The 10,356-nt window shown below is 33.3% G+C and overlaps 1 long non-coding RNA gene across 4 annotated transcripts; it reads right to left on the bottom strand.

The window, feature by feature from the left end:
* Positions 1–1,938: 1,938 nt before the first annotated feature.
* LOC121066376 lies at positions 1,939–7,698 on the bottom strand. 4 transcript variants are annotated; one of them, XR_005817723.1, is made up of 5 exons: positions 7,523–7,698; positions 5,406–5,523; positions 3,942–4,011; positions 2,770–2,809; positions 1,939–2,096 (listed from the first exon to the last, which is right to left on the bottom strand). It is a non-coding gene; the product is annotated as an uncharacterized LOC121066376 (long non-coding RNA). The 4 variants fall into 4 exon arrangements; XR_005817725.1 differs by lacking the exon at positions 7,523–7,698 and adding an exon at positions 6,801–7,113; XR_005817724.1 differs by lacking the exon at positions 7,523–7,698 and adding an exon at positions 5,830–5,981.
* Between the last annotated feature and the right edge of the window lie 2,658 nt (positions 7,699–10,356).

Raw genomic sequence — 10,356 nt, 5'->3', positions numbered from 1 at the left:
AAATACAAAATCAGGGAATGTTCTGTTCACCTGTCCTTTCTTAATATTCTTATTTTATACTCAACAGACTTTATTTTAAATAAATAAATAAATAAATATCATGTTGTATAATTTAGGCATGGAAGAGTAAGAAAAGTATGGACTTTTATTGAAGAAAAGTGGTGCTAATAAAAGGTGGATTTTCTTTCTTCACAGGCAGAAATCAAAGATATTTAATTATAATTTATTCTGCAGATGTAATTCTTTCTGCTTTCCTTTTAGGTTTCTCAGCGAAAGTATCCCTTCATTTTTCATCCACTGAAATTAATATTGCTGAGGAATTATCAGTTCATTACCAAAATGGCTTTTTGCTTGCATTGTAAAACTGTTAAAGATTTTTTTAATTTTTTTTTTTTCTCTTCTATCAGTAAGGATGCTGGACTTTATTTGTTTAGTCTTTCTAGTAAAGGGCTTATACCAAATACAAATGAAAGTCTTTCATTTTTATATGAATTACTTTTTAAAAGCAGAATATGGATATTACTGTGGCAGAATTTTCAGTATTATCCCAAGTCCAGGACTAATATTGCTTTTAAGTTGTTAACCCAACAATAGTGTTTCTCCTCAAGTTTGTTTAAAAAAATAAGAAATAAAAATAGAAGTTGCTTGAGCTGAATGATAATTAACAAGCTGCTGTTTAGGAATAAGACTTTAATACTTATTTGACTGCAAGGCTTTTCTTTATGACAAAATCTGTGTTGTAAGAACATAGTTGACTAAGTATATAGATGATTTTTTTCTTTCTACTGAAGAGGGAAATACTTCAATGAAACATTACATAAGACACAAGAATATGAGCATGAACACCGATTAACTGAACTTCAGTCTGATTTGCTGTATTTTTTTATTACTTAATATGATATCACTATTAATGATTTGAGATCGCGTAAACTTCGTGATTCAGGTTCAAATGCCAAGACAAAATTAAAAGTTTTTTTGGTATTTTCTTGTTGGAGTATTTTACCTATGTTTCTTTATTTTTATATGTTAAGACAATTAACACTAAATGAACAAAAAATTTTATTCAGGCAAATGCATCCCAATTACAAGATTGTAAGGTGCAATTTTAAGGTCTTGCATATTAGAAACAATATCTACAGTTCCATGCACTCTTGTTTCACTTGGTAAGGTGCACTGAGCCTAAGAGTTTGAAAGAATGAAGTGTGGAACCTACATAACTTCCACTGACATTTACTTCTGCATGCAGCTCTACTGAAGTAATGAAATACATTTTTCAACGTGGAAAGGAATGTATTTTGCAAACACACTTGCAAACTGTCTTTATTCTTCTGTCTTAATAATAAGTAATAAAGGAAAAAATGAATTAATTTATATATTTATATCACTTTTTTTTTTCCTTCTTCTTGTATCTTATTCAGATTTTTATTTATTTATTTATTTATTTATTTATTTATTTATTTTTGAGTGGTGATACTTGGACCTTTATTTATGGATTCAGACTGGAATTATATGACACCAAGATTTGGTCTTTTTTTGGTCTTTGGTCTTTTGATAGTTTTTGTTTTGTTTTGTTTTTGATTTTTTTTTCTTTTTTAGTAATATGAATGTTACCAAGTTCTGTCAATATCCAGCTAGCAATTCAGATTATGTTTAGCCCTGGCCCGGATAAACTCTTGATGCAAATAAAGCAAAAGAATACCATTTGCCTTTCTTAATACTAACATTTGTTTCGCAATTTAGATAGCGACACTCTGAATATTTTTTTTTCATGTAAAATAGATCCTTCATAGCAAAAAAACAAAAACAAAACAAAAAAAAATAAAAAAAACCATTTTCTAGTGCTCAGAAAATCACCACAGGCTGATGTGATGCTAGGAATACTTAGTATAGGAACAACAGTTTTCATTATCTTTACAGATAAGTATACTCCCTAAATACTGTGCTATGGCTACATGCAGTGCTCTGCATTGACCTACCCTTTCACTTGAATTTTCTTTTGGGATTAGAAACTGTACTTCAAACAGGCTGGCTTTTCTAGCAGTCTTGGGACCTCATTTCCAGGGAAGACAAAGACTGTCAAATGCACTTGAAATTCACTGCAGAATGGAAGAGCAAAAGAGATTCAAATCTTTCTTTCATCAGTCAGCGCATCCCTCTTTTATTATATACTTTGGAGAAAAAGATGTTCCCATGTCCTGTGTTTTCTGCTTTTTTTTTTTCTTTTTTTTTCCTAATGCATTACACAAATTTTATCTTCATCCTAAAGGATAACTTTGACAGGTAAAGGTGGAGTGAGGAAAATGGCTGTTCCTTGGTACAGTTTAGCAGTGCATTCAACAGGAACATAATAGTTTAGAAGGAGGGAAGAGTATGAGAGTTCCCAGAAAGTGTGGATACATACCTATTGTAGTAGTAATATTTATTCTGAATTGTTTTTAGAACACAATCTTAACTGTGCAGTTATAATGACAGCAAGAGCTTCCATTCATTACTGAAGGAAGATAGAGTCAATGATGATTAAATCTTTAATTAAATGTACTTTATTAAAAAATAACCTTTTTTTTTTTTTAAGGCTACTTACCTAAGAAATTTAAAATAACAAATGGTGTCCTGCTACATTTTAAAAAGAGCATAAAGAATCTATCTGTGATACTGTAACAGGAGAAATATTTCTGATGCTGTATAGAAGTAGTATATTGTATCTCCTCAGCATTATTGTCTCAGCAGTTCTCATGTCACTTTTGGGGACTTAAGCCATTTCTCACTTACTTAAAGAACATGTAGACTTCAGTAAGCACACAGTTCCTTTCTAGAATAAAATATAGAAAATGTATTCAGAAAACAAGCTTGTCTAGCTATGTACCTTATTGTTTAGTTTCAAGCTCCATTTAAAATAAATAAATAAATGAAACCAAACACCTATTAGTTTCATTCTTTGAGACACTCATTTTGTCCTCTATGCCATCATTTGGAAAAGAACATGTTTAACAAGGCTATTTACATGTCAGTGTTCAGATCATAAATAATTCAGATTACTTCTAATTCAATATTCAGATGATAAAATACAGATTACTTCTAATTTCAAAGTCATAGTGCTAGGAATTCTCTCCGTAGTCTTAATATTATTTCCCTGGCCTGCCCTATGGAGTGCTCTCAGGGAAAAATACATATCTCTTGAATTTTAGCAAGAGAAGGGAAGAAGCAAAACCCTATTACAATCCTGCAAAATCTCAGATTGTAAATGTTTAAAAAAAAAAAAAAAAAAAAGAAGTTACAAATCCCTTTCTTCTCATAGAGGCATGCAATCTATGTAATTATTACTATTGGGAGCTATTGCATGCCAAATGTTAAAAACACCATTTCTTGTCCAGCATCCTACTGAATGTAATGAGTTTTAAAATGTCACATGAGTAAAGAAGTAGGGCAGGGAAGTCTGAAAAGATGTTATAGTCTCTGAGAGGCAGGCTTGCTTATATCCTGGGTACATTTATAACAGTCCCAGAAAATCCATGGTAGAACTAAGATATTATTTAATAGGACAATAAAGGTATTTAACTCAAATATGTGTAGAGATGTCCTTTTTACATTTGTCTATGTGTTTTTAGCAATATAGGATATATTCACGAAGAATAATTTTTCTCAAAATGTATAAAATGTTGCAATAAAAATGTTCATATCCTTCTTTGTAGCTTTCTGTCTGCATCTGTCCTCTTCTTTGTACCTTCTCCTCTGCCTTAATTACTTGTTTTTCTTTTAAAGAATAGCACAGGTTCCTACAATCAGTAAAGTAGTATGAAAACACTTTTTTTTTTTTTTTTAATTTAAATTCCAAACCATAAAAAGATTCAAGAATCACTCAGACAATACGACATAAGGGACATGATGCAACAAACAAGAAGAATTTGGTAGAAGGAAAAAAAAAAAAAAAAAAAGAGGAATACCTTTTCAGGTCTTTGAGGTCTTGGTATGACTAATGCAAATTTGTGTTCTCTCCTCTCTGGATATGCTTGTCTCTGAACAAATGAAGGATAAGAGAAATTTTAGTCAAAACTGCTCACTACGGTATCATAATCCTCAGGACCTCTTCTGACCTATCATTACTAGTGATGTCATGTTATCTCCTCAAGGTCACACAATTAGATCTTGAATCCTAGGCTGGTAAACGTAGGATTTTGTGGCTTTTTCAAGATCAATCAATGGACAGAGTTCACAGGTGTTCAGAAGCAGAGGAGCTATTTTGATTAATTTTGACAGAAGCACTGTGTCAGTGGATGTAAATAAGAATAATAAAGAAAAAGATTAAGTAATGTGTGATGCCACTGGGGGGAAAAAAAATAAAAATAATCCTGTTAGTTACACATTTAGAAGGCACCCCTGAAAGTTATTGGGAACAGATACAGAATTTTCTGTGGAGTAAAGTAGTCTGCTCTCCTTTTTTGAGGATATGTAAATATAATTGTTGGGTCAGATTCAAAAGCTTTTTTCCATTCTCATGTAATTCAGTCTTTTTTCCTATGGGATATTATGTCCAAGTAAACTCCTAAATAATTTGTTTAAAGCTAGTAGTGAAAACACCTATGAGGAATGTCACAGCTTCTAAGTTTACCTTGGTAAGTTTTATGAGTTGCTCTGTACCCTGTCAAAAACTGTTTTCTCTGAGACCTTAAGTCTACAAAATAAGAAAAATGGAACCTAAATACATCGACATACACTGAGAAACCCATGTAGAAATAACTCAGTGTGGGGGCTCACATCTGCACACATTATTGCTAGTTTTCTGTTGTGAGCAGACAGATGGCCAACACTTCTGTTTTTCTGCGAATATGGCTACATGGACACTGTGTAAAAAGTATGGTGATTCTTGTGTTTGCCCACAAATTTAGGGTATTAATAGTGACTGAAAAGTAATTGTTATGATAATATGACACTATTTACAAAACCTGCCACTTCAATGAAATTAACTAGTAGGGGATGACTATACTAATGAAGCACACGGGTTTCATCAGCAGCTATGTCATTTACCATATCTTACTGCTGATGTGCCGTGAATTATTGGGAATGGACAGGAAAATATTAATGTTGCAATTACAGATCTTTACCTTACCTTGTCTTTGTTGTTGCAGTGAGAAAAATTCAGTGTGATTAGAGAAATAAAATGAAAAAAAGAAATTATTTCTCCAAAGAAAACCTAAAATCTTCTGCCCTAGTTTTTCTGAGCAGAACCTCCTATCCTCCATTTTCCAGACGGAAATTGCTTTTAGGATCATTTACCCAACAATTAACCACAAATCATTTGTAAACTGAATTCAGATGAGGGTGTATAATTCATGAGTCTCTGCAAATACTTGTGTTTAGTAAATAAAACCATAGACTCAGTATTCCAGAAAAGAGAAGAAATGTGATACCTGCAGTCTCCTGGATGTCTGGAAAATGAGCCAACACTGAAAAAAATGTGCACTTTTCACTCTTTTATCTCAAACATTGGAAAAATCCAGCCAGTAATATTTGAAAACTGCTTAGTCTCTTAACAAAACAAACAAAAAACAGTTAAAAAAAAAAAAAAAAGGAAAAGAGAAAGACATTCAAAGTAGATAAATGTTTCAAGGGTTTATGAAGTTCATTTTCCCAGAAGTTTCAAAGCAAATTCTTCTGTAATTCCAGTATTACAGTAAGCCATTTATTCTAAACACAACAGGAAAAAGAGTATCTATCACTTGGATATTTTTAAACTGTCTCCTATAATACATTCCTGATAAATGAACCATTGCAGGGCCAACCTAAAATGGGGAAAGAGCACTACCAGTGAAAGCATTATTGTCCTTGCACTACCTTTAATCTCAAACTGCAGATGCACAGATAGCCTTTGTTGCTTGGGAAGAAAAGTTTCTTTTTCACTGTGTTCAATTCATTTGCTTTGAATAGCACCAATACATACTTTTTCTCTGAGTTTTTCATCAAAGCACATACCAAAGTGAAGAGGCATTGAGCTTCTGTTCCTTTAGCATTTCACCCATATTGAGTCACCACCTAAGTAATGCTGTTTTGTTTTAGCTCTCATTTATAACCGTATTTGGTAAAGGATCATGCTGTCAAAATGCAGCATTTTAGATCCACATTTTTATCACTAGAGAAATGCTAAAGAGTGGTTAAGTCAGTAAGTGAGATATTAATAATAAAATTTAAAAAGTCTTTTGTTAGGAAAGGTAAATTTTATAATCGATTTGGAATCACTTATGAATTTTAGCAACTGCGTTTGAAATTTGCGTGGTCAAAGTGCAAGCAGAAAATATGCTATGTGACTGTTTAACCAAAAAAGGCACTTCAGCCACTGAAACAAAAAAGCACTTCAGCATGAAGAATAATCACATTTCATTCTTAATGAGTCTTGGATTAGTACAGAAAACATTCCTTCATCAAAGCAACCTTCCAGATCTTTAGATGCATAAACTTGAAGGAGTACAAAAATGCCCTACTTGACATTAACACCAACCTCCACCTACACTTCAATTGATACATTTCAAAATTGCATTAGTTCATTACGAAACACACAAGAATTACAAAGAGTTTTAGAAGATAAAATACATTTTTTGAATAAGGTGAGGAACTCATGAATTTTGTCCAATTACATACCAATGTGTGCTTCCCTATTAATATAATAGCTAGTCATGACATGGAAGCCAGAGTCATGCGTGTGTTGAAATTAAAATGTTTGAGGAACATTGATTTTCTCTGAACACAGGGTAGGATAACACAGGTTAGGAGAGTTTTTCAAACAGAAGTAGAATATATGTCACACAAACCTTGGATAGGTTTTTCCTAGAACAGGTATTTCTTCTTCACACTTCCTCTTCCCCTCCTCCTCCCCCCCACCAAAAAAAAAAAAAAAATAAATAAATAAACCCACGCATCACCACTAACAACTGCTAAAAAAAAAACAAAAGTTTTGGACATTTTTAATTGTCCTGACTTTAAAGTCAAATGAAACAAAAGCACCATAATGAAAAAAGAAGAAGACCACATTACATGGGTATGAACTACTAATAGAGACAGCATACATTTCCGATATATTTGAAGTGTTTCCAGTAACATTTTAAAACAAAACAATCAGTGTAAATGTTTGAAGCAAGTAATTTTTAATGGCATAAATGTAAAATGCTGCAAATAAGATTGCTGCACATGTTCATGCATAGAGTTTTCTAGTTACATATGCAAACATTTGCTAAGAAGTAATTCAGTAAATAGCACAGTGAAAATGATTCCAAACATTTTTAAATGATACATTTATATCCTGAAAGCTAGAGTGAACAGTTTAAACACAAATATCATCAACTTTTTCTATTAAAAAAGCTAATTTTAAGTTATAATATGTTTAAAAATAATATTAATGTATTCCAGTTTTGTTAGGCTTATGATAAAGTTGGGTGTTTCTTCATGAACTCAAAACTTGCTGAATTCTTTTTTGTTACAAATAATAATAATAATAATAATAATAAAAATATTTTTTTTTCTCATGTTTTCTTACCAGATAGCAACTGCTCTCTTCTTCAGGGATAGAACTTACAGAAGTGCAAGCTTTTACTGAGCTAGTACAGGCTGTGTACCACCTGTAGAACTATGGGCATCATATCAGGGTGACTCTTTTCCCTGAACAGGCTATCATCATCAAAAAAGGAAGATCCTCACTCTAGTTGCATTTTTCCTTCCCACATCTGCAAAAATAGTTCCTACACTGGTAGGAACAATGTAGTGCTCCATATATGGGATGAGCAGCAGCAGATTTGGGCATCAGCATTTGGAGGGTCATTCTCAAAGCCCTCTTTAAAAAGATGACACTATTAATCAAATGTTAGAACACCACCTTCCAGAAGACCTCAGAGGGTTGCCATTACCCTTTGGACGAAGTATAAGCCAATAAATAATTTAAACCAACACATCCAGCTAACTATCCAGTGAATCTTGACAAAACCTTCTCCTTTGCTAGAATTAAAATTCCTACAAAGCCTTTTCAAGTACACCTCTCCTGTCAGTGCAGCCATGCAAATACGTAAAGGTACGATCAAAACACTCTATCAAGTTCCCTCGATTATATTAAAAACGATAGTGTTTTGTTTTGTTTTGTTTTGTTTTTTTTGGGGGGGGGAGTTGTTTTGTTTTCTTTTTGAGATCCTATGATTTTTTTCAACTATTGGAATGATTATTTAAGGGGCTTTATTTTTTGTTTTAAAAAAACACTCTTCAGTGTTTTTATATTCCTCAATTTATGGATAGTAATAACTGGATCTCTGCAACAGGCAACTCTACTTCTGTTCCACATTCCCACTAATTACCTATTTTATTTATGACATTGAAAACTTCTACTTAACTGACTATCCACTTCAGTCTTTTGGAGTCTTTGCATCCTTGTATAGTTTGCCTAATACAGTCATTCTGTAAGCATAGATTACTTTACGTAGTTCTGAAATTAGTATTTCTCATGTCCTAGCTTACCAAGTGATCCAAATCTTCCTGAAGCAATGACCGGCACACTTTATTATTTAACAAGTTCTACAACCTTTTTCATCTTTAAAAATATTTTCTAGAACATTTTCTTTAAGGTCATTGATGAAAGTCTTAAAATAATATCAGGTCAGAAATCTATTCCTGCTTAATTTCCCTCAAAGGGCATTCAGTCATGTTGTCTTCAGGACTTAATCGTATTTATTCAACAGTTATTTGTGAAAATGTTTTATGTTAAATGTATACACAATGTAAAACATTTAAAATTATATGTAACTTTTTTTAACTGAAATAAGCTTCATGTTTTTTAAGGTATAAGACTAACAGTACACATACCAGGTTCTGGAAGGCATATTGATTAAATGGGCACCTATATTTAGTTATGTTTTAATTCCCCAAGGCAGTTGGCAGGGCATATTTTTACAATGGAAAATATATGAGACCAGTAGTCTTTTATCCTGCCTATGTGCACTCATAACTAAAACAAGTTTTCAGGGAAGCCATCCTCAAACTGACAAAAGGCTCCCTCAGCACTATCACTGAGCACATAAAGAATGTTTTGTACCTTGTGCTTGGGTAATTGTATGTGAGAGCTAGGGGCTGGAACATGGAGAGTGAGCTCCTTGTTTACAGAAGACTCTAGACTTCAGCCTCTTACAGTACAGAGAGGCATATTATCACAGATCAGCACAGAACACTGCTATCCAATAGGCTTTTCAATAGGGTAACGAAGAATTAAAGAAATATTGGACTGCAACTTATAATGACAGATTCTTGTCACACATTTTCTTGGTCTGAATTTCATCTTATTGCCGGGTAGAAAGACTTCACAGACAATAAGAATGAGATTCCTCATTAAATATGTGTTGATTCTTTGACTGCATTTCTTGAAGTAGCTACCTTAGTTCACTAGATATTTCTTCTGAAGTGTTGAATAACTTATTTCCTCTTTTATTCACTGGAGATTCTGCAAACACACACCTTTTTAAAAATATAATTTCAAATCAATGATGTTTTCAACAAGATGATATCACAAGTCACATACAAAGCAAGCTACACTTCTGACCCTTTTCAGTACACCCTTGAATTCCTTAGCCTATATTTGCCTCTAGAGCCTCCCCTCAAGAGGCAAACTCTCCCTACAGCCTCAAGGGTACATTATACTCCTATAATAAGGCCACTCTGTATAGGCAGAAAAAAAACTGCTTACAAAAAGCACTGGTGAATGGCTTTCAGTCTCATGGAAGAGCCTGTCAAAGTTGTCCCACCTGGCATGTTCAACAACATGGAGGGCTTTCTGCACTCTAGAAGGGATCAGAACAGGAAGAAGTTAGTTAAAACTGATTCACCTGAAATTAAGATTGACAGTATTAAGACACTACAAGAACACATCACCTCCAACTGCTTCAGACACAGCTTGCAGCATTTATTCAAACAGCATCAGGCATACTCCTCAGCAGATCAATTCAAACTTAAAGATTTGACATGCCAGCAGCACAACTGGATGACAGCATCACAGATAAAGAGAGGGGATGCGGGTCTGGTACAAGAGCATATGTGGTGGCAGTGCTTTTTATTCCGTAAGATGATTGAATTCAACAATCAAATGCAAGAAGCAGTGGTATGTATCTCTGTGCTTTGCTCCCAGATAGGTATATGATGATATTCCTTATACAAATACTCACTGTGGGTCCACATGACCTTGATGGCAAGTTGTGTGTGGAGTAAAAAAAAAAATAAATAAATAAATAAATTAGATGAGCTCTGGTTATGCTGGCAGAGCAAAACTCTTCATAGACAGATGCAAAGAACAGATTAGGATAGCCTCTTCTTGTGCACATGAATACTTCTAGGATTATA

Source organism: Cygnus olor, chromosome 2 (genome assembly GCF_009769625.2).
Source record: "Cygnus olor isolate bCygOlo1 chromosome 2, bCygOlo1.pri.v2, whole genome shotgun sequence".
Lineage (NCBI taxonomy): Eukaryota > Metazoa > Chordata > Aves > Anseriformes > Anatidae > Cygnus > Cygnus olor.
The sequence above is the reverse complement of the archived record's forward strand: the minus strand, read 5'-3'. Positions and strand labels throughout refer to the sequence as shown.